The sequence below is a fragment of the Citrus sinensis genome, chromosome 7 (assembly GCF_022201045.2).
Source record: "Citrus sinensis cultivar Valencia sweet orange chromosome 7, DVS_A1.0, whole genome shotgun sequence".
NCBI lineage: Eukaryota > Viridiplantae > Streptophyta > Magnoliopsida > Sapindales > Rutaceae > Citrus > Citrus sinensis.
Window position 1 is genome coordinate 14131356 of NC_068562.1, and position 24164 is coordinate 14155519.

Below are 24164 nucleotides of genomic sequence, written 5' to 3' on the forward strand. Positions count from 1 at the left end.
GGACTCCGAGATCGTCGTCGGCCGATTGACAATGAGTTGTCAAATGAATTCCGCCACCCAAATCGTTCTTAATGTTCACTATTCTTGTGAAGATGTCCGGCAGCTCGGCTGATGAAGTTTCTAGTTTTATGATCAATATGAGCATTGCTGTAGCTAAATGCTTCATCATGGTTGATTTTTCTGTGCTTTGATTAATGGTGAATATATATCTTCTTGTTGTGGTGCTTATAATTCTTTTATATATCTTTCAGAACGTGCATATCCACACACACACACACACACAAGGAATGTATATATAAATGAAGTTGTTTAATAGAATGGCAATAAGTATGTTGCTTTATCTTGATGGTTTGCATTAAAATTTTAACCATATTTTGAAAGGGGAAAGAAGAACAATGGAGAACAAATGAAAGCTTAGAAAGGTCTTGCATTGATGACTATATGCCCTATTAAATAGTTAGTAATTGCTGGCATTTCCTTTTTAGGTTTTTGTTACATTATCTTAGATTATTGGTGAAACATTAGTGAGTATTCTAATTAAATTTCCTAACGTAATTGACATAACATTATTATTTTCTCAGTGCAATATTTGCATATTTTTAAAACTATATATGGAGATTAGTTATGGTACTTTTTGGCCCCATAAAGATAGGATTATGCTCCATGAATGATTAAATATCATCTTCCTCTTTATATAAGGACAATAAAGATAAATATATAACGATAAAAAAATCTACCCATATAATATTATACCCTAATATTTCTGGTTATTAAAATTGAAGGCAAAAAAATCTACACGCACACAAGTTTAAAAAATCTTATTATAAATAGAAAATAAAAATTTTTTATTTTCAGTATTTTAATTTTTATTTATAACAAATATGAATTTAAGCTCTATTTGAAAATAAAAATAATACTATAAAATTATAGTGTTAAAGGAATTGTTGGATGTGATTTTAGTAAGGGGAAACTGACAATCCCCTAAAATGAATTATCAAGAAATTCAAAAGTTCTCTCCTATTAAAATGATGAGCAGTTCATCTTGTGTATCATATACTGCCGGAATCATGAAGGCTGCAACGTAAATAAGCGCCATTGCACGGCAAAAAACTCTTCCAAAGTCAGCAAAAATGTAATATAAGAAGGACCAAAGAGAACATACGCGAAGTAGCAACTTAATGAGGCTAATAATACCAACAATTTTTCTATTAAAATATTAAGCTCACTGTTCATTCATTTTAAAAAATATTGAATTTTTCTATATAAAAAATAGAGTATTATACAAATCCCAAATTTTTTATCTCATTCATTAAGTAATTAATAATTCTTTATAAAATCTAAATAAATTAATTGTATTATTTTATTAACCAATTAATAAATGTCACATTATTTAAAATAATTTTTTTAAGATAAAAATTTGTTATATATAAGATTACTGAAAACAATACCGAAGTATCCCTCAGAAAAATAGAATGATTCAATTGCAAGTAGTTCATGAACCCTGAGTGACACTTTTACCCTTATAAGATGTTTCTTGACCGACTCTTTTTTTACTACTCATTCGCCTCCCTAAACGTTTATAGACCCCCACAATCCCACATATATCCATCCTCATGCTAATTTATCTGCCTGCATAAAATTTCTCATTTTCATTCTTAAATAACTAAGAAGAAAATGCAAGGTTGTACATACAAGGCCGGGAATCTCTGTCATTACGCTATAGATGAATGAACCATCTTTAAAAAAGAGGGGGAAAAATAAGAAAATAAAGAGGAAGTACTTCTGTTTTCTACAGGGCGGTGTTGATGAACTATTATGTTGCCAACAACAACAATGCTAGAAATTTGCCGCAAAGAGTAGTCAAAACTTTGAATTAACTTACATGAGCGGCTTTCCTTCGAATAATATTGGACGAGCAACTGAGGCAAATATGCCAAATATGCAAAAGCGAACATGGAGCTGTGGGCATAATAAATCAAATGAAAGAATAAGAAATCTGCCAGTTTTGGATTTAGAAGCAAATTAATTGTTTATAAATATAACTGAGATTACCAAGTAAAATAAGAAAAACCATTCAAACTTCACAGCACTCTTGTCCCCCAAGAAGGTTCATAATGTGATAACGAAACCAAGACAGAATCCAAATTAAGAGCAAACTGATCAGCTATGACTATTACTGCAGTCTATTTCTTCGATAATTGGAATGGAAGGTTACAACTCTCTTTATTTAATATACAGAAGCAAGGAATGGCAATGAAAAAAGCCTATAAAATTATTATTATAATTATTATCATCATTATACACAAACAAACTACTGTAACACCAACTTATTATAAAGAGCACAAAGGGCACGTAGCCAGGCATCCATCTCCTTACTTGCCATATCCCCTACAATATTACAAAGGCACAAAGCATCCTAAACATCCATTACACACAGAAATGCAAAAATATTAAAAGTAGGGGATGGACCTTCACCATTGCTTCCCAGATTTTTCATTCCACATGTTTTTTCCTCAATTCTATTTAAAAAACAATTCATTCCCATCAAGAGGTCATAGCATTCATTAAAACTATGGTGAGGAGAAAAGCATATCGGTTATTTAACCATTCATACTAGTCTTCTTTGACTTGTTTCCCATTTTCATTGTCTGCAAATATATACAATTATGGAATTGAGAACAATAGTGAGAAGAAAAGCACGATCTCATCAAATCGCTAAAATAATCAACAAGAAATATTTTATATAGAGACCTTAAATTATGAAGCAATTTGAAAGACCGATCTTCCAATATCGTTACAGGTGAAATTTTGACAAAAGGCAGTTGATGTTTGCATCAAATCCACAAAAGTTGAGATAACCTATTTGGCTCATTACAAAAAGAAAAAGGGTAAAAGAATTTGCCAACCATATAAATTGCACCACATCATTGTGTTAAAATGAAAATTTTGTTAAGCTTAAGGAAGAGAATTTTAAAGCATGTTCACTAAAATGAGTTCTAAAGAAAAAGTTTTCCCAGCTTCCAATAATATCATTCAACTCTGTTTCTCAGATGCTGTATGTGTTAAAAATTTAAGAGAAATGTAGAAAGAAAAAAAAAAAAAAAGGGCATACTCGAAAACAAAAGGTGCAAAGAAAAAGCATCAGCACATATGCTTGTCAACAAGTGAACTTACCTGAAGTTCAGAGATCAAGTGTAAGCCATCATGTGCACAAACTTTGCACCACAGAATTAAAAAGCCAAACACACAAGCATAATAGATAATTTACGACACCTATATAAATACGGAATATGTGTTTCATCTTTGCATAATTGATAATTTCCATTATTATAACTACATAAACTGAAAGACAAAAAGCTTCACGTATAGAATAGTATATGCAAATTTTTTATAAATTCAACAATCAATGCGTTAAACCACTGCTAATAAAAGATAACCACTAATTGACCAGAGAAAAATATAAGCTTGGAGAAAAAAACAAAAAACGGAGGAAATTATTGGATAACTTGATGAGGGATGAGAGCTAGGGTCTTGAGAACTAGCTGAATTTTGTTTGCTTGGCTGGTGTTTTCTTCAGTGTGACATCAGTGAGGGTTTTGAAGCGAAAAGACAATGGTTAATTAGGGTTTAGTTAGGGAAATTTGAAAAGAAGTGAAAGAGGCAGAGGGCATTGGGGGACAAAACAAAACTGAGGAGGATGATGGCTTAACAAGAAGGAGAGTGATAGCTGAACAAGAAGAACAAATCTAGTATGATGTCAGCAGCAGCATGTGAATGGCAGAAGAACAGCAAGAATGAGGGTTTCAGAGAGAGGGTTTGTCAACAACAAGTTGACATCATGCTAGAACGAAGAGAATGAGGGTTTCAGAGAGAGTTTTTGTTTTCTCTTTAACTAGAGAAGCAGCATTCAGGACTTTTGATTTCTAAGTGTGGGGGGAATAAGTTCAATACATACCAAAAACTGTAGCATTTTGCTGGTGTTTTAAGAAAACTCAGTCAACTGTGGTGAAACGGTAGCGTTTTCTCTTTTTTAAAATTTTTTAAAATAAAAATAGTACATCAAATTTGCGTCAAACACGGTATTTTTCTATCATAATTTCTTGATAGAGCATAATTCTATCACAATTATATCATAAATTCACGATAAAAGATAATTCTATCACAAAACCATCATAAATTCATTATAGAAAACAATTCTATCAAAAATTCATGATAAAAGATAATTCTATCACAAAACCATCATAAATTCGTTATAGAAAACAATTCTATCACAAAACCATCTTTAATATGTGACAGATTGAAAATTCTATCATGAGTTCTAGTACTGTTATGATATTAGCCATTTTGTCCATAATCTGTCACAAAATGTCTACCATCTATTGCCAATTTTGTAGTAGTGTTGCCTCAAACAATATTCCAGAAAAAGCTACGAGCCAGCAGCTGGTTGATAACCACACTCAGTAAAAGCAATATACAAACCATAGCAAGGTGCCTAACCAACTGCAATTGACATCTATGAAACTTATATTAAATAACTAACCTCTAGAGGTATGTCAAGATAAAGTACCAAATCTGGAGCCAGCAGCCCAATGCGCCTGCAAAAGAAGACCTCAATGAATTGAGTAATGAACTAAAATAACAAAAAGTTCTTTGTCAAAGCATTTTGGCAAGTATTCACCTTACACCATTCAACATCAATTCCTTTAGCAGATGCGAAAACCACCCCAGAATAAAAATAACGGTCAACAATGAGGGTAGTTCCAGCTTTCCGTTTAGTTGCTTTCCATTTAGTTTCCATCACTGACCAGCAAAAGCATTGGGCAACATTTTTCTTCGTTCTATTTAAAATTTTGAAAAGAAAAGACTCAAAGAGAAAACAAAAACTTGCTCCAAAAATAAGTTAAATCGTAGGATTTCCCTTCATATGATTATCAAATTATCAATTTATCCAAGATCTTAGGAACCTGGGCATATCAAGCCTAAAGAAGATACTCCCAACAATTAAGCACCCAAATGCCTCAAGTGATCAACCATACCACCAGGTCCCATGATCAGCTTATAGAACTTAAAAAACGAGGAAACGCTATTACATCAGCCACCGTGCCTAACTTTACAACAAAACTCCACCCACCTGCTACCCAATATAAATGCTGCATGTTTATAATCTAGATACTGTATCAAGAACACAGGTTTCATGTAAAGTCCCAAAATATATTCCACAATGAACAGTAACAAAGACACTTCATCTCAAAGTTTCTATTCCTATAGAAGCCTACCCAGTAGGTCAATCACTACTTCATATCGTGATCTGAGTCCTAGAGGAAACCAAATAATGAAGAATCTCAATTGAGAATTTTCCACATCCACCTAATATATCTCATCCAAGTATAAAATCCTGAGTTTGTCAGTTCTACGTAAGTATAAGAAATGCTACGCTCATCCAAAATCTACACATAAGGAAACTAGGATAGGATTTGCAAATCATCATAATTTACCCACAAGTTCGTTCATTTTTTATCTCTCTCTCATGCAGCCAGCCCCAACCCAAATTAAAATAATCCTCTTCCAACGTTAATTGAGAGGGATATCAAAACCAATTAGGGTTTCCCCTTGGGGACATTTACCTACAAAATTAATAACCTAAAATTGTAAAATAACTTCAAATAGAATATTGCAACTACTCATCTTACCAGCATCAAGGCCCAAGAAACAAATTGTGTGCTCATGGAGCCCATCTAGCTATGAAAAAGATGTGAACTCATGCTTCATACAATAAAAGTAAGTCAGCTACTAATGAATTCTAACTAGCAAAGACAAGTCACAAGACTATGAGATAAGTTAGAGTTTATGTATAACTCTTATACTTTCAGTTAAGGTTAGCTTTTGGGATTAGTGGTTCCTTGGTAATAAATCATATTTGAATTAAAGGTTTTTCGTTGAAAATCATAAATTGATTAAATTAAAACCTATAATAAGAGGACTTATGTAAGGATCCAGTGTTGATTGTGTGTTTTTGGATCCATGTGTTGTGCTAGAAGTTTAAGCTTAAAGATATAGTGGTTCATCAATAAGAAACAATGAAGTAAGACCTGCACATTTGATTTAACAAGTTTCTCAAACTGCCAAACCCTAAAGAGAGACCTGCACTTTTGATCTATCACATAGTGCAATCAGGTGCCCTAAATTATTGACCAAAAATCAAAATACAGTAAAGCAATCACAGGTTACGCTCAAAGCAAGATAAAGCAAATTACATAAGGTAATAATACGGACGTCTTCTCCCAGCGATTCGCACCAAAGAGTATATGAATTGCGTGATCATCCAAGTGCGACTGATTCAAAAATATGCAGACATCATTTGCCTTACGTTAGTAGTTCTGTCAGGAAATCACCATAATTCAACTGAATGGCCCAAACCCTCCAAGTGCGAGAGCAGTCTACTGGATTATGAAGTCTTCCCATATCGATCTAAACCTTCCGGAGCTATCCAATGCACCTCTTCAATCATTATTACAAACTCTTAGTTTACTGTTACTTTCCATCCGAAATGTTGTAAAGCTAAAGGACTGCTTTGGCAAACGATTCAAATGAAAATTTGACTGCTGCTGACATAAAGCTCCAAAATTTCTAGAATTCAACATCTACAATTAGAAAACAAGCCCTCAGTATGCAATACTTCAACAATAATTATCATCAATTTCGGTCATGACAAGTTTAATAGATGAAACTTAGGAGGCAGAAACCACAACGAATCTTTTTAATGCATATTAAAAGAATCAAATCATATTTAAACATTTTTGGACACCTACAATTAATTTAACTTTCAATCAGCTGAATTTTATAGAACTACATTTTTCAGAAGGGCTATGTCCTTCGTTTCTGAACAAGCTCAATACACCACACCAACACAAATCATGAAACAAAACTCTAGGAATATATACATATATACAAAACTCTAGGAATATTACATATATACATACAAAACAAAATCAGAACATTCCCAGAAATTGGGGGAGTTCATTATTTATTTTTACACATTAATTAAAAAAGAGAAATAATATTAATATTATTTGTCAAACAGGGCTGGGAAGTATTTAGTTCAGTTCAATGAACTGAATATTTGGTTCGATTCTAGGGTTTGGTTCAGTTTGGTTCGGTATGAGCAATTTTGTTATAAACACTAATATGGTAATATCTATCTGGACAGTATTTGGTGATCTGTTTATGAATTTATGAAACGAATATTCGGTTCAATTCTATGGTTTGATTTAGTTCATTTCAATTTGAGCAATTTTATATGAACACCATTCCAAATTAATAAACTTCAACTGTTAGGATCCCACATGACTAGTTATGAAACTAGTTAGTGGTTTATTAACCCAAGGCAGCTCCTCTTACAAGTCGGTTTTTAAGAGTGAGTTCTGACTTGTGTTCGTAAAAATTAATCTCTGAAGTTGGCCGTTGCTACAGCAGTTCTGGCTTCGTGACCTCAGGGTTGTTACCTAGTCGGGGAGTGAACTGCCGTGGACGTCGGTACTAAAGGAGGGTGGAATGTTTGGATCCCACATCAGCCAAGTACGTGATTAGTTGGTAGTTTATTAAACCAAGGCACCTTCTTCTTACAAGGAGTCACTTCTATCTTGAGGGTTCGTAGCATCAACACTTACAAAAAAAATTGATAATAATAATTTTAAGGGAAAATGAACAAACACCAAGGGAATGTTTGGTTTGAAGAAAGGGGAGGAGAGGAGAGGAGAGGAGAGGAGAGAAATGGAAGGGAAGGGAGAAGAAAGGAGAGGAAGGAAATAAAGAAATTAAATTTCAGTGTTTGACTTAACATAGAATTTCATGGGGAAAGGAATTATAATTTTTATTTTGGACAAATTTACCCTTTACTGTAAATACTACGCTATTAATATTTGTAATTAAATATAATTGAATGTCAATATTAAACTTTTGTCAACTTATAAATATTTTTTTTAAATGTCAGGATGTCTTAAAAAAATTCATGATTATTTTTTTATTTTTTATTTTTTATTTTTTATTATTATCACACACACACACATATACTTATGTGCTGGAACATAAGTTTTCTCATAGTTAAATAAAATTCATGATTATTATTCCCACACACACACACACCTATATGGTTATGTGCTGGAACATAACCTTATAAAATTTAAATGCTTCTAAATTTTGACAATAAATTAAAAAAATCAAAATAACAATATGCATAAAATGAGTATATCAAAGCAATAATAAGTCTAAAATGAGTTATAAATTCCATAAACAATAGTAAGCTCAAAATTGGCAAGTGTAGAAAAGAGGAAGACATACCGGCGTAATCTTATCCAGCCGCTTCTTTTTTAGATTTAGAACATCTTCTAGTTTTCCATTGATCCTGTAAAAGATATGAAAATTTGTATGTAAGATGAAGGCGAATACTGGGCAGAAAACAAATTTTGCACTCATATGTGAAGAATCCATAAGCTCAGTGGACACTTGTGTTCAGTATATCATTTTCCTCAAAAGTAAGAACAAATAACAAGGACATTTTACAATGTAAAAGCTAGAAAGCAAAAGCTTTAAAGAGTAGGTCAAAAGTTACAGGCCCGCTAGCTTAAAAATGTCAACAGCTTTTGGAGGGGTTGAATTTATTGAATGTCAAATTTGGAAAAGTGCTTTTAACACCAGTTTGCATCTTATACGCAAGTGTTTTTAATTGCCGCTAGCTTAATAATTTTCTCAGCAACCAAACAGAATCATAAACCCACCAAACAAACGAATCAAAGCTAGTTCAATAAACTCAGCCATAATTAATTAATCAAGGAAAATAATCAAGTCTAGTTCAATAAACAAACAAAACAAAAATAAATTAGCCATAATTTTCTCAGCAACCGAACAGAATCATGAGCTCAACAAATCAAAAAAATTAACATAAAAACAACTTAATAAATCTATAAAGTCATAAAAATTTACCTCGATTTTCGTCTTGTTCTTCTTATTTTAAAATGAATCCATGGCAGCAACTGATTTGAATCAATGGCAGTGGCTGGGAAAATGGATGAAAATCAAAGAGGGGGCTGCTAGATAGAGAGAAATCGAGAGGTAAAGTGATTTTAGGTTTTCATCGTCTCAATTTTAACTAAGGGCAAAATTGAAAATTTGGAAATGTTTTAGGGTTACAAAGGACAATTCAATTATTTTTAAGTCAGGGAAATAGATTTCCGACATTTCAAAGAAGAATTTGAATTGCATATAACGCCAGATATTAAATTTCTGTTGAAATTAAATTCCTGTTAATTTATTCCAACCAAACAAAAGAAACTATTCCAGATTTTAAATTCATTTCCTTTCCCACCTCCTGTCCTGTCAACTAAACATGGCCGAAGGAAACATAATTTAAGGAAAAAAATAATAACAATAATAATTTTAAGGAAAAATGAACAAGCACCAAGGAAACATAATTTAAGGAGAAAAAAAAAAGAAAAAGAGAGAAAACACAACTCACTCTCACTAGTGCGACAGCAACGGCTGGCTAAGGCAGCGATGACGGCAGTGAGAACGAGGTATCAAGCGCAACGAACGGGATGCGTGGCTTGCGATGGGCTGAGGCGACGATGACGGCTGCCCGAGTCGCGACGAACGGCGAAAGTGAAAGGGCAGGAGACGGTCCGGCTTGCGGCTATAGTGTATTGGTGTGAGTGTGAGAGATGAGACGAGTTAATATATCTATTTATATATATATAACCAATGTTAGGTAGTGCTGGACAAAATCGGGTGCGGAGTCTATTTTTTATAAAGGACATATAGACCCCTAATATTTAGATGAGATATAAATTTTTTTATTGTTTTAGAAAAGATACTCAGACCCTCAATATTTAGATGAGATATAAAATTTTTTATTGTTTTAAAAAAAACACTCAATATTTAGATGAGATATAAAATTTTTTATTGTTTTAAAAAAGACACTCAGACTCTTATTTACTAACGAAAAATGTTAATTTTAACAGAAATTATACATTGAACATATCATTACCGTGATACCCTTCTAACACATTAAAAAATAATTATTTATTGTCTAATTTGTCCTTATATTATTAATAAAATTACAAATATACCTTCATTACCCAATTTCTCTATTTAATTTTTTTTTATCAAATTCTCTTTAAACCAAATAAATTTAATCAATTACTCAAGAATAAAAATAAATAAAATTAATTATTAATACCACAAATTGATACCGATAAAACATTACAACAATAACCATAATAATTTTTTTTAAACAATAATGTTTACAAATTTATATGACAACTCCGACTACTAGCTTGTGAGCTCCATCATCCCAATTTAATCCACTTTCATCATCAACATGTATTATGTCTTCATTATCATCATTTGACCAATATGCTTCATCATCTTCTTGTTCAAAACAATAAAGTGGGTTAGTATTCAGGTTTTGGGACGACTGATCAACCTCAGCTTGAAATGATTCTTGTTGGGCTGTCTTTGTAGTATTATCTGAGAGCATATCATTATTTGTTACCATCTGCAAACCAATATATTAGAATTTTTTCTCAAATCTCAAAAGCAAGAGCAGCAAATTTTTTTTTCTCAAAGTTAATTTAGTAAAAAAAAAAATTAAGGAGAGAAAAATTAGTTTTAACGGAATTGAACCCTGGGTTCCACAAGCAAGAGCAGCAATCAGACGAACGAGCAGTGGCCACGCACGAGCAGCAGCACCAGCAGCTCCCCGATCGCGAGCAGTTCCAGCAGCCAGACGCGGTCTCGATCGATGCACGAGGAACACAGCAGCGGCTTCCTGGATCGCGAGCAGTTCCAGCAACCATACGCGGTCTCGATCGACGCACGAGCAACAGTTCCAGCAGCTTCCTTGATCGCGAGCAGTTCCAGCAACCAGACGCAGTCTCGATCGACACAGGAGCAGCAGTTCCAGCAGCTTCCTTTATCGCGAGCAGTTCCAGCAGCTTGCGGCAGCACGAGCAGTTCCAACAACTTCCGACAGCCCCAACAGTTTCCAGCAAACCGTGTGTGTGTAAGGATTTTTCCAGATCTGCGAGCAGTGTGTGTGTTTTTGTTTTGTTCGTCTGTTTGGTTTGTTCGCCTGTTTTGTTCGTGTGTTAAGTGTGCGTGCGTGTGTTCTGTTCGTGTGTGTGAAGTGTCCGTGGGTTTTTGGTCATTTCATTTGTTATTAATTAGCAATTACGATATTAGCCTTTTAATGATTTAACATAACGTTTTCTGTTAGTAAATGGGGTCTAAGTGTCTTTTTTAAAACAAGAGGGGATTTTATGTCCCTTATCTAAACGTTAGGGGTTTCTATGTCCTTTTCCCTTTTTATAATACAGATGCATTTTTAAACCGTGTACATTAAAAGAATTAATTTTAAATAAACTATAAAACCATGGGATTAAAAGAACCAGAATCACCCCTTGTTTCAAAGAGAGGAGGACGGGTTATTCACATTTAATTTGATAGTTAGAGGCAATAATTTTATACAAGGAACTACTGAACTTAATCACTTGCTGTCGTTACTCTTTAGTTTTCTGTTGAGATCTATCATGTAGAGATACTCAAATTGGATTAGTGATCGATTTTTAGGTTTCAAATCGTGGGGTTTAAGAGATTAATTTACGGAATTGGAAGTAACCAATTAGGTTTTCATCGTAAACCTAATTGGTTACTTCCAATTACGTAAATTAATCTCTTAAACCCCACGATTTTAAAGTGTATCTAAAATAAAGTGAGAACGTTTGCACTAGTTATATATTTTTTAATTTTAAATCACGATCAGTTTTGTTATTTATAACACGTTCGATTCTTAAAACATACTTGAATCAAATCGATAAATTACGGTTCGAACCGAATGTCGGGCTCTAAGTTTAAACCTTTTTCCTCACATCAACATAATGTAATTATGTGATTGTTAATTACAATTTATAGTCATTATTGCTTTTAAAAATAATAATAATGATGATTATGAGAATAATAATAATAATAATAATATGCATGTTTTTTGACAAACTTTAATATGCATGTTTTTTTGACAAACTTTAATAATATACAATTTTTCCTCACATCAACATAATGTAAAAGTTAATATGCATGTTTTCTAGTACAATTTTATGTGAAAAAAGGTACTGATAAAATAATGATTAATTACCCGTGGGTGACACATTTTTTGACAAACTTTAAAATGCTGAAACATTTTTTAAAAATACACAATGGGGTGACAACTCGTTAAGTTTTTCCATTAATATTAACGAAAATTGACAGTTCATTATGAAATTACATTTTTGCCCATGGAAGCTTGTTCTCAGGTTACGTTATGAGGTTACGATAATGAAAATGTCCTTAAATGTTAATTTATTTACAACGATACCCTAGACTAAAAAGGCTATTTACTCCAAAAAATAATATTGTATTTTCAGAAATGTCCTTGCTCAAATATTTACAAGTTTACCAGCCTATGAAAAGACCATTACGAGCATAGAAAGAGCCGTTATAATGTCGACCGTTGCATCTGAAATGAAATGCTTTATAAATGATAAACCCCCCATTTAATCATCCTTGATAGGCCTTGCTCAAGACAAACACACAACTCCATAGCCATTTCAAGCACAAACACATATCTCCACAGCCATTTGAGCACAAACACTCATCTTCACAGCCAGTTCAACAAGTAACTTAAAGGCTACCTCAAACAATAATTAAGTGAATGGGGGGCTATTACAATTGCCCAACAAAATGTGCTTTTATGGCATAAAAGCAGCAATAAAAACATCAGAATCAGCAGTCAGTCCAAAACGACTATATTACAAATGTGGCAAGGAACTTAAAAGTTTACTTTTTTTCTAATGGTAGACACCATGCAATGAAGAGAGGAGGCTAATTAGAGAGGGTACAATGGCAAGGTCCCTATTGATCAAAAGATGAATGATGAAATTTTAGAGAGAATAAGAAGTATGGAAATTAATCTACTAAGGTTATATATGAATGAAGAGATAGGTGGTGAAATTTCGGAGAAGATGAGCAGAATGGAAAGAAATATGCATGGTGTCCAATTATGTATGAAGTTGTTGATCTTCTTTGTTTGTGTATGCATATTTATCTGTTATGTAAATAGTTAAGGCTATAATGCAAGTATTGATGACAAAGTGAAATGTAAAATCAGAAATACAAAACAAGTAGCTCTAGAAGTTATTGGTTTAAAATATACATTTCATTCATAAATAAAGGTTACATAGTAATTGTCTATGTAGATTTCATCACACTATGGCAGCAACAAACTATTTTATCTCCTAAAAAACAAAAAATAACAAAAACAGTGTTGGCCTATCTGTCATGTGTCTATCTAATTCTAAATCCAACCACTTTCAAAATGCCACAAATACCATGGCCTTGCAAACTAATACATGATCTTCCCTAATGAGTCTAGAATCCACATCAACAAGTAAGCAATCCATAATAGTGTCTAAGCATTAATGAGTTAACATATTTCATATTAAACAAAAAAAATCAAAAGTAGTAGAGGTGGCATGCGAACCTTTATCATTTCTGATTTTTTGTGGCATTGTGGAAGAAGTTTAATATATAATGACTTTCACTATATAATATATACTTTGTTGCCAATGGTGATACTGCACATGAAGTTTAAAATTTCAAACATATAAGTTATTTTATCATCACTTGAAGTCCTAATAAATGTAAGAATTATTTAAATACAATAAATGTTTTACCTCCCTTTGCGGGAAAGTAGGAGCTCCCCCTTTCTCGTTTGTTGTCAGTCTCATTCTAGTCAAAATCTTTCTTCCTTGCACCCTAATCCAGCTTTGTCTTGACTTTGACCCACCTACATCATATGTGTGGGTACTTGCTTGATTCTTTGCTCTTATTCTTGGGGGTTGTGTAAAATTGTTTGCAGCAGTGTGAACACAATTGTCGCTGACTTTGTTATGACTTGAGTGGCTTCCAGTGGAAGGAACTACAAATAGGAGGCAGAAAATGAAAGCGCGCATGTCATTAAGTACACAATATATTAACTATAACTTGGAATACTTATAAACAAAATTTACCACAATATTCAGAGGACTCAATTCTTGCTGCTACTTCTAGTTTCTTCAAATGCTTGTACAAACACAAGTTTCATTCAATAAAAACACATAATTAGTTCACCTTAAGCTATAACAAGTTTCCAAACTTTTAAAATAATTGCATTACCTTACATTGTCTTGTAGTTTTGCTTTAATTTGCTGGATTTACTGGACAGACCCTTCTGTAATATCCAAACTTTGCACAACAAGTGCACTACAACTTGTATCTCTTTTTTTAGGATGGTACTTCATCAGCCTCTCTTTTTTTAGTAAGCTTTGGCCTTCTATGTGGTCTTTTAACCAATGGAGAGAATTTCATCACCTTGCACTTTAGGCCATAAGTTTTTGTTTGAAATTGGATAAATTATATTACTATAGCACTGAATATATTTTTCTGTCTTGAAATAATCTAAAACAAAGTCTTCTTACCTGAGTCTACTGCGATTAATACATGGCATGGCATGTTCACAAGGGTATCCACTCACTGCCCACAGTCCACAGCTGCATTTTCTTCTTTTGGAGGTCAACGATGTAAGTCCTTTGCTCATCATGTATTTCAAACAATGTCTTACTTACTTATAACAATGAAATCCTTCTGTCTTTTTGCAAGTTCTCATCCATTTTTTTGTAAATCACTCTAGTGAGGTTACATTGCCACAATTGAGCTTTCCTTCTTTTACTGACCAGCCTTTTCATGATTTTCCTTCTAATGAATTCTATAATTGTTATTAATGGAAGCTTTCTTTCCACTTTTAACCAGACATTAAAACTCTCTATCATGTTGTTTGTGCAATGATCTAATTTGCAAGTCTTATCAAAAGTATGTCTAGACCAAAACTTAGGATAAATCTTTCTAATAGTTTCAAAAGTATTTGAATTGACGCTCTTAAGTCTCTCCATTGCAGTATCAAAATCTCTTGCATTAGATGTCCTCAATGCAGCCCAAAAGTGTGCCTTAAAATCTATTTTGGTGTGCTTAGCTTTCACATTAGCAAAATATATGCCTAGCACAGTATCTAATATGAGTTGTTGGAAATTCAGTGACTAGTGCATTGTGTATACCCTTTTGTCTGTCACATATAAAAGTTAGTTGCCTTGAGTCATACAAAAATTCTCTCAACTGACCACGAAACCATGTCCATATGCTACTACTCTCTTTTCCACAAACACAAACAATAAGTGACTGAATACCATTATTACCATAAAGTGTAATAGTAGATAACAAAACCCCCTTGAATAGACCCTTCAAATGACACTCATTTATGCCTATAAATGGTCTACATCATGTTGAGTGTTAGAAAGTGCATATTTATAAAGGAGAAAACCGTCATTTTACATTTCAAGTCTTACTAACACCTTTACTTTTATGAATTTAACCTTCTTTTGATTTAATTCCGTTTGTTTTATTTTAATTAAGTATTTTATGTATTTTAGGGGCATCATAGTCATTTCACAATAAACGAGAGATCAGATGGCAAAACGGACATCACTTTTGAACTCAGAACGGTCGAAAACCTTAGGAAGAGCATAAAAGAAAAAATAGCACTGTTCACATGTACGGTACTATTCACGTGTACGGTACTGTATACGTTACTGTTCACGATATTGTTTATATAGACGGATGATGACGTGGCATTGACCGATGATGTGGCATTGACTGATGAGGTGGCACGATCCTGTTGGGCTAAAATTCTTATGTACTGTTGATGATGACGTGGCAGCATATCAGTGGACGAAAAATCTCGCATACGGTGCATGCATTACACAGGATTATTTTCAACCAAACCGCGTTACTGTTCAAAGTCGGGTCAAACCGTGTTACTGTTCATCCACGTGGTCAAACCGTGGACTGTTGACTGATGACGTAGCGCAATCCTGAGCGTCCAAACTGTTTTTAATCCGATGGCCATGATTTACTCCATGTATCTATAAAAAGGGGGCCTCCCCCCCTAATTTGATATCTTTGAATCCATTTTTTGGATCCATTTTCTGTAATTCCCTCTCCATCTTGTATTTTCTTCATATTTTAATAAATTCCCATTTTGCCCCTAATTCAAGTATGAGTGGCTAATTTTCTTTCAAGCTTGGGTTGAAGGTGAAGCCTCCACATGTGTCATGGGCTTAATTTGGTAAATTTATTTTCTCTTCCCCTCTAGTTTTTGTGGATGTTTTGACTTCTCGTCGACAAATAATAATAATCTTGTTTAGATACCGCCTTGGTTACACCGGCTCTCTAGTATAAGGTTATTATTATTTGGCACGATAAGCCCTTAGCACTATATTGATTAGAGCGTGGTTCATGAGGTGTGGATTCCCCCCTCATGATTTAATTGGCATTAATAAGGATTATTTAGCCCATGATGCATGTTGATACGGATCCAGATACCCAAGTACGTTATTTCAATAGAATTCTCTTCAATTTATTCTCGCCATTTCAGTTCCAAATTTAGAATTTATTCTCGCCATTTTAATTTAAGTTTTAGCATATTCCAAATCATTTCCACCATAAATCCAACAACCCATTTACAAAATTAATTCTATACACAATTAAAATCCACCTCCTCGTGGGATCGACACTCGTCACCATTAGTCTATACTACAATAGATTCGTGCGCTTGCGAGTACATTAAAATTTGCACAACAAGTTTTTGGCGCCGTTGCCGGGGAGGTAAGTAATTTTAATTTATAGAATTATTTTTTGTGAATAATTTCTTTTATTTGTTTTCTTGTATTTTTTTATTATTAAAAAAAAAGAAAAAGAAAAAAAAAGTGAATCTACATTTAAAGGTTAGTATTTCTTTTCTTTTTCTCTTCTTTAAAATTCTGTAATTTAATTTTCAATTTATTTTTCTTTGTAATTTTTTTTGTTTATCTTATTAATTTATTTCACGTATTTATTTTTGTGTATTTTTATAGAAAGGTTTTAATAGTGCAATAATGTTAGTATCGTAATTTCTCCCTCTTTTTTATTTTTATTTATTTTGTTCCCATCTTTATTTTTTATTTTATTTGTTTTGCATGCATGGTCGAAGGTCATTATTACCTAATCTTGAACCTATAGACCTTGAATTAGAAAAAACACTTTGCACACACAGGCACATTAAAAATAAATTTGGAATGGATTTACAAGCACCACAGGAGAGGCCATTTAAGGACTATTTTAGTCCCTTAGCTAATTTGAGCACATCATGCATAAGATACCCAAATGTAGTTGCTAGGAGTTTTGAATTAAAACCTAGTGTGCTAAATTGTCTCCCCACATTTTATTGCTTAGAAAATGAGGACTCATATAATCATCTGAATGATTTTCATGCCATTTGTCAAACTTTTAAATATGAAAATTTTTCAGACGATGATGTTAAACTTAGACTATTCCCATTTTCTTTAAAGGATAGAGCTCGTTCATGGCTTAATACATTGCCTGCTAATAGCATTGCATCATGGGAACAAATGGTAACGAAATTTTTGAATAAATATTTCCCAGTGCATAAAACCAATGCTATTAGCAGGGAAATCTCGGAGTTTACCCAGAGAGATGACGAGCAATTTTTCGAAACGTGGAAGCGATTCAATGGGCTACTCTTGAAGTGTCCACATCATGGGTACGAGAAATGGCACCAATGCCAATACTTTTTGGAGGGATTATTGCCAAATGTGCAAGAATGGCTAATGGCGACAAGTGGAGGAGAGCTAATGTCAAAAAGTGCATCCGAGATTTGGGAATTCTTCCAGCGACAAGCGGATAATTTCCAACAACGGAGTCGATCACTCAGGAATACTAGAAAAATTAAATGAGTAAATGAGGTTCAAATTGGCGAGTCAACTTCGGGAATCAAAGAAGTCAAGGAGATGGTGGAAGGTCTTGCTCGACAAATAGCATCGTTATCAACTGCTAAATCAACAGAACCACATGACCATGACTCATACTCAGATCAAGCCAATGCCATAGGTGTAATGAGAAAGCCATCAAATTACAACCCATACTCCAACACATATAATTCTGGATGGAGAGACCACCTCAATTTTTCATGGTCTCAAGGATTCCAACAGAATGGACCAGTAGCTCCAGCTCCACTAATGCAACAAATTCCTCAAGTTCCTCAAGCCTCTCAGCCACCATTTAGACCATACAATCAGAACCAGAATTTCTCTCAACCCAAACCATGGGAGGATTCATTCCAGAATCTCAAGAATCTTACTCACTCCACGATTGAGCAACAAAACCGCACTATTGATGGACTACGAAATGAGTTGAGAGCAGGTTTCAACTCACAAGCTCAATCAGTTTCAAGCCTCGAGAAGATGGTGGGACAACTTGCTTCTTCAGTTCAGACCTTGGCAATGACTGTTGAGAAAGGCAAGTTTTCAAGTCAATCAGTGCCTAATCCTAAAGGAGTGCATGAAGCAAGTACCAGTTCACCACAGCAACATGGAGAAGTCAAAGCAGTAATGACCTTGCGAAAAGGAAAAGAAGTCGACAACAAAGTGGAGATGCCGGTGACAAAAGAAAATCAAATTGTACCTGTGAGTGTTGAGGACTCATCACCGGAGGAGAAAGAAGAAACCAACCCACGAGAATATGTTCCGAAAGCTCCATTTCCCCAGAGGTTAGCTAAAGGCAAGAAGTGAAAATCCATAGGTGAGATTCTTGAAATCTTCAAACAGGTAAGTGTTAACATCCCTTTGCTTGATGCTATTAAACAAGTTCCATCTTATGCCAAGTTTCTTAAAGACCTTTGTACTAAAAAGAGAAATATGCATGTTCAAAAGAAGGCATTTTTAACAGAAAATGTTAGTTCTATACTCCAACATAAAATTCCTTTAAAATGCAAAGACCCAGGCTCCCCAACTATCTCATGTAGTATAGTGAACCACACAATTGAGAATGCTTTGTTGGATTTAGGAGCTAGTGTAAATCTTTTGCCTTACTCTGTATTCGTGAAACTTGGACTGGGAGAATTACACCCAACTCCAGTGGTGTTACAGCTTGCAGATTGGTCCACGAAAATACCTCGTGGTATTGTGGAGGACGTGCTTATTCAGGTAAACAAGTTTTATTTTTCTGTTGATTTCATTGTAATTGACACTCAACCAATACAGGATTCAAGGAAGCACATCCCCATTATTCTAGGCCGACCTTTCTTGGCAACTGCGGATGCTCACATTCAATGCAGGACTGGAAATATGCAGTTGTCATTCGCAACATGACTATGGAGCTGAACATCTTCAACATTGCCAAACAACCTCACAATGCAGATGATGAAATTGTTGATGTGGATTTAATTGAAGCATTAGTTGATAATACTTTTCTTTCAAACCTTAGTGATGATCCTTTACAAACATGTTTAACTCACTTTGGTTTGGATTTTGATATTGATAGATCGGTCGATGAGATCAACGCTTTACTTGACTCAGCACCATCCATGGACACTAATAAATGGAAGTCAAGAGTTGAGCAACTAGCACCATCAGAGAAGCAACTCATTCCATCATCAGAATCACCACCGAAACTCGAGCTCAAACCATTGCCCAACACATTGGAATATGCATTTTTGGGAGAAGAAAGTACTCTACCGGTAATTATCTCAGCATCCCTCAATGACGAACAAAAAGGTAAGTTGTTGGATGTTTTGAAAGAGCACAAAGGGGCATTAGGATGGACCATAGCAGACATTAAAGGTATAAACCCAGTAAACTGCATGCATTACATTCACCTTGATGAAAATGCTAAAACTACTAGGGAGATGCAACGTCGGTTAAATTCTAACATGAAAGAAGTTGTTAGAACTGAAGTCCTTAAGCTATTAGATGCATGTATCATTTACCCAATTTCTGATAGTTCATGGGTCAGTCCTGTACAAGTCGTCCCCAAAATGTCAGGAGTCACAGTAGTTACCAATGCTGATAATGAATTGATACCCACTAGAGTGACTACAGGATGACGTGTATGCATTGATTATAGAAAGTTGAATTCTGTCACACGTAAAGACCATTTTCCTTTACCATTTATCGATCAAATGCTTGATAGATTGGCAGGCCATGAATTTTATTGCTTTCTAGATGGCTACTCAAGATATAATCAGATTCCCATAGCACCAAAAGATCAAGAGAAAACTACTTTCACTTGTCCTTTTGGCACATTTGCATATAGGAGAATGCCATTTGGATTATGTAATGCACCTGCTACATTTCAACGATGCATGTTAAGCATTTTTTCTGATATGGTTGAACGATTCCTTGAAGTCTTTATGGATGACTTTTCTGTCTTTGGTGATTCATTTGATCAATGCTTACATCATCTAACACTAGTTCTGCAGAGATGTACCAAGAAGAATTTAGTCTTGAATTGGGAGAAGTGCCATTTTATGGTAAAACAAGGTATTGTTCTCGGTCACATCATTTCGAGAAAAGGTATTGAGGTTGACAAAGCCAAGGTGGATCTCATTTCTAATCTTCCTCCACCCAAAACAGTCAGAGAAGTAAGATCTTTCCTTGGGCATGCTGGTTTCTATAGACGTTTCATTAAAGATTTTAGCAAAGTTTCTAGACCCTTATGCAATTTACTTGCTAAGGATGTACCTTTTATCTTTAATTATTCATGTCTTATGGCGTTTGAAAAATTAAAACAGTTGTTGACATCATCACCCATCATTCAGGCCCCAAACTGGAGCTTACCATTTGAGCTAATGTGTGATGCATCTGATTATGCAGTAGGAGCAATATTAGGACAAAGAGTTGATCGAATTCCCCACGTTATTTACTATACTAGTATGACATTAAATGATGCACAGTTGAACTATTCAACTACTGAAAAAGAAATGCTAGCAGTAGTGTTTGCATTAGAGAAATTTCGATCTTATCTCATTGGTTGTAAAATAATCGTGTTCACAGATCATGCTGCTCTTAAATATCTTCTCACAAAGAAAGATGCAAAAGCTAGACTAATTCGTTGGGTGTTACTTTTGCAGGAATTTGACTTGGAATTCAAAGATAAGAAAGGGACAGAAAATATTGTGGCGGACCACCTCTCTCGTCTCCATTTTGACACAATTACAGAATCATTACCATTGAATGAGTCATTTCCAGATGAACAATTAATAAATGTGGAAGTATTACCTTGGTATGCTGATATAGTTAATTATCTTGTTACAGGTCAACTTTCAGAGCATTGGACCAAGCAAGATAAGACTAAATTCTTTGCAGAGATAAAGAATTTCTTTTGGGATGACCCGTATTTGTTCAAGTATTGTGCAAACCAAATTGTTAGATGATGTGTCACAGAAAGTGAAATTCAGAATATCCTTTCATTCTGCCATGAACAAGCTTGTGGAGGCCATTTCAGTGCTAAGAAAACAGCGACTAAAGTTTTACAATGTGGTTTCTATTGGCCATCTATATTTCGAAATGCTTACACTTTCTGTTCTTCATGTGATAGGTGTCAACGAATGGGGAGCATTACACGAAGGAACATGATGCCACTAAATCCAATTTTAGTGGTTGAGATTTTTGACGTATGGGGTATCGACTTCATGGGACCCTTTCCCCTATCTTTTGGCCATCAATACATATTGGTTGCTATTGACTACGTATCGAAATGGGTAGAAGCAATTCCATGTAGGACCAATGATCACAAGGTGGTGATAGCATTTTTGAAAAGCAACATTGTTTCACGCTTTGGATTCCCTCAAGCGATAATCAGTGATGGTGGTGCCCACTTTTGTAACAAAGCATTCAAGGCTCTTTTGACAAAGTATTCAATCACACACAAAGTGGCAACCCCGTATCATCCGCAAACCAGTGGCCAAGTTGAGATATCCAATCGAGAAATAAAGCACATATTAGAAAAAACGGTGAGGCCAGACAAGAAAGATTAGTCATTAAGACTTGATGATGCATTATGGGCATATAGAATGGCTTTCAAGACCCCGATTGGGATGTCACCCTACAGGCTAGTGTATGGAAAAGCTTGCCACCTACCTGTGGAACTCGAGCATCGTGCGTATTGGGCCATCAAGAAATTCAATTTTGACATGCAGCAAGCCAGCTCAGAAAGAAGATTACAGCTGGCAGAACTTGAAGAAATTCGCAATGATGCATACGAAAATGCCAAGATTTACAAGCAACGAATGAAAGTCTTCCATGATAAGCAAATTATGAGAAAATCGTTCACTCCAGGTCAGAAAGTGCTTTTATTCAATTCTCGCTTGCACCTACTCCCAGGTAAGTTACGCTCTCGTTGGTCTGGCCCATTTATTGTTCATACTGTTTTTCCACATGGGGCAATTGAAATTAAGGACCCAAAGAACGGTGTCACGTTTAAAGTTAATGGTCAAAGATTAAAGCCATATCTAGAATACCAACCACATGAAGAAGACACCGAAATAAATTTGAGTGACCCACCAAATTTGAATTGATTTTTTTTTCTTTTCGTTGATTTGATTTTTCTTTATTTCTTTTTATTATTATTCTTTTGCTAATTGAAATTGTTTTTGCATAAGTGTGTTTATTTTACCATGAAGTTTTCTCTTATCATTTTTAATCATGAGTCTCATACTTAGACCGTTCCTCCTGAACATTCTTAAACCACTTCAACGTGTCAAAACTCATCTCAAAATGCAGATTCAATTTTGTAAAACACAACGCATTTGGGCTCTACAACCACCAGAGTTAGTAGCCTATGTTGAGGGTTTAGAACGCCAACTCCGAGACATTGAGAGAAGTGTTTACGACATCCAGTTGGAGCTTGAGGTAAATTCAATAAGAGGACGATTTTAATTTTCTTTGTGTGTTTTAATTTGTTTTTCTGTTTGTGTGCTTTAGTTTGTTACCCCGGTGAAGTGGCGGATAACGGTACTCCGTGACAATCAAGTCGGTTACTTCAGTTTCCCATAATAACTGATATTCTGAGGCGAAGGTATGGACAGAAACGAGATTCTAGTGAAGCTTCACAAGCGATTCCCTTCACTTCCTCAGAATGCCCTCCTTACAATCTATAAAGTTCGGTCCGAACGCATGCGATTATTCATGAGGAATAACATATCTGCTGACATCCGTTGGTTAATCGAGGCTAAAGTACGATCGGCAGGTGAATTACCTCCAAAATTTATTGCATACATGCCTGGTTGTGGTAAAGAAAATTATGCAAGAAAACGACGAGCTTGAAGAATTTCTGTTGCTTGTCATAAGTGTGCCAGAATAAGTTGCAATAAAAACCCATGTTCTTTAGGAATGATGTCTGATAACAGGGAAGATAAGATTCAATTCATTAGGGATGGCTTGAATAAGGAGTCATTGGATGATATCCTTTTGTCTCTTGAAACGCATCCTAGTGGATATGTGCAAGGAGCGATTCTCCAGTTATGGCCATTATTCCAGAAAGAGCATGCTCGATATAGTCTCGGGAATCTGACTATAAACGACCCTATTTGCCAGTTTATAAGAAAACTGGATAGGAAGCCTATCTTCGACCCATAGAGGGCGTTCAAGCCGTTTCTGGACGTAAAACCAGAGGAAGATGTGAGCCACAGTCGCAACTACCTGTAAATATCCTTTTACTTTATTGTTATTTTATTTCACTATTGTCTTATTGTTTACATTATTGTCTTTAATAATTTTATTACTATTTGCTTTTTCCTTTTTACTGTTTTCTTTTTGACTTGCGACCCACGTGCTTTACGCGTTATTTGACACTGACATATTACCTCATACACAACCATGACCCACTATCACCGAGACTCTTAAATGTGATTTCTTTTTTGTCAAGCACTCACAAATTGTTTTTGAGAAGTATCACAATGTCAGCTACTCCAAATAGACAATTCAAGAACATTTGTGTGCTTTCTGGATTTACATATGGCAAACATAAAGAGTTCGTTGAGGCAGCCATAGATCTTGGTCGAAGCATAGCAGCGAGAAAATTACACTTGGTGTATGGAGGAGGTAATCGAGGGTTATCAAAAATGGTCTCAGAAGCAGCTTTTATCAGAGGAAGTCAAGTGTTAGGCATCATCCCAAGAGTCTTAAAACCATTGGGCAGTTCGTCTGACTCAT

General features: G+C 34.7%; 1 long non-coding RNA gene and 1 other non-coding gene across 8 annotated transcripts; both read right to left on the reverse strand.

Moving 5' to 3' along the window:
• Positions 1 to 1611: 1611 nt before the first annotated feature.
• Positions 1612 to 11183, reverse strand: LOC102624437 (uncharacterized). 7 transcript variants are annotated; one of them, XR_003065194.2, is made up of 6 exons: positions 9512 to 9796; positions 8980 to 9086; positions 8338 to 8401; positions 4679 to 6641; positions 2053 to 4595; positions 1612 to 1959 (listed from the first exon to the last, which is right to left on the reverse strand). It is a non-coding gene; the product is annotated as an uncharacterized LOC102624437 (long non-coding RNA). The 7 variants fall into 7 exon arrangements; XR_008056433.1 differs by lacking the exon at positions 1612 to 1959 and adding an exon at positions 10678 to 11183 and having other exon boundaries at positions 2366 to 4595; positions 9512 to 10521; XR_008056432.1 differs by lacking the exon at positions 1612 to 1959 and adding an exon at positions 10678 to 11182 and having other exon boundaries at positions 2366 to 4595; positions 9512 to 10549.
• On the reverse strand, positions 3138 to 3201 carry LOC112496439 (small nucleolar RNA snoR101). The gene has a single exon (XR_003062994.1). It is a non-coding gene; the product is annotated as a small nucleolar RNA snoR101 (small nucleolar RNA).
• Positions 11184 to 24164: the final 12981 nt, after the last annotated feature.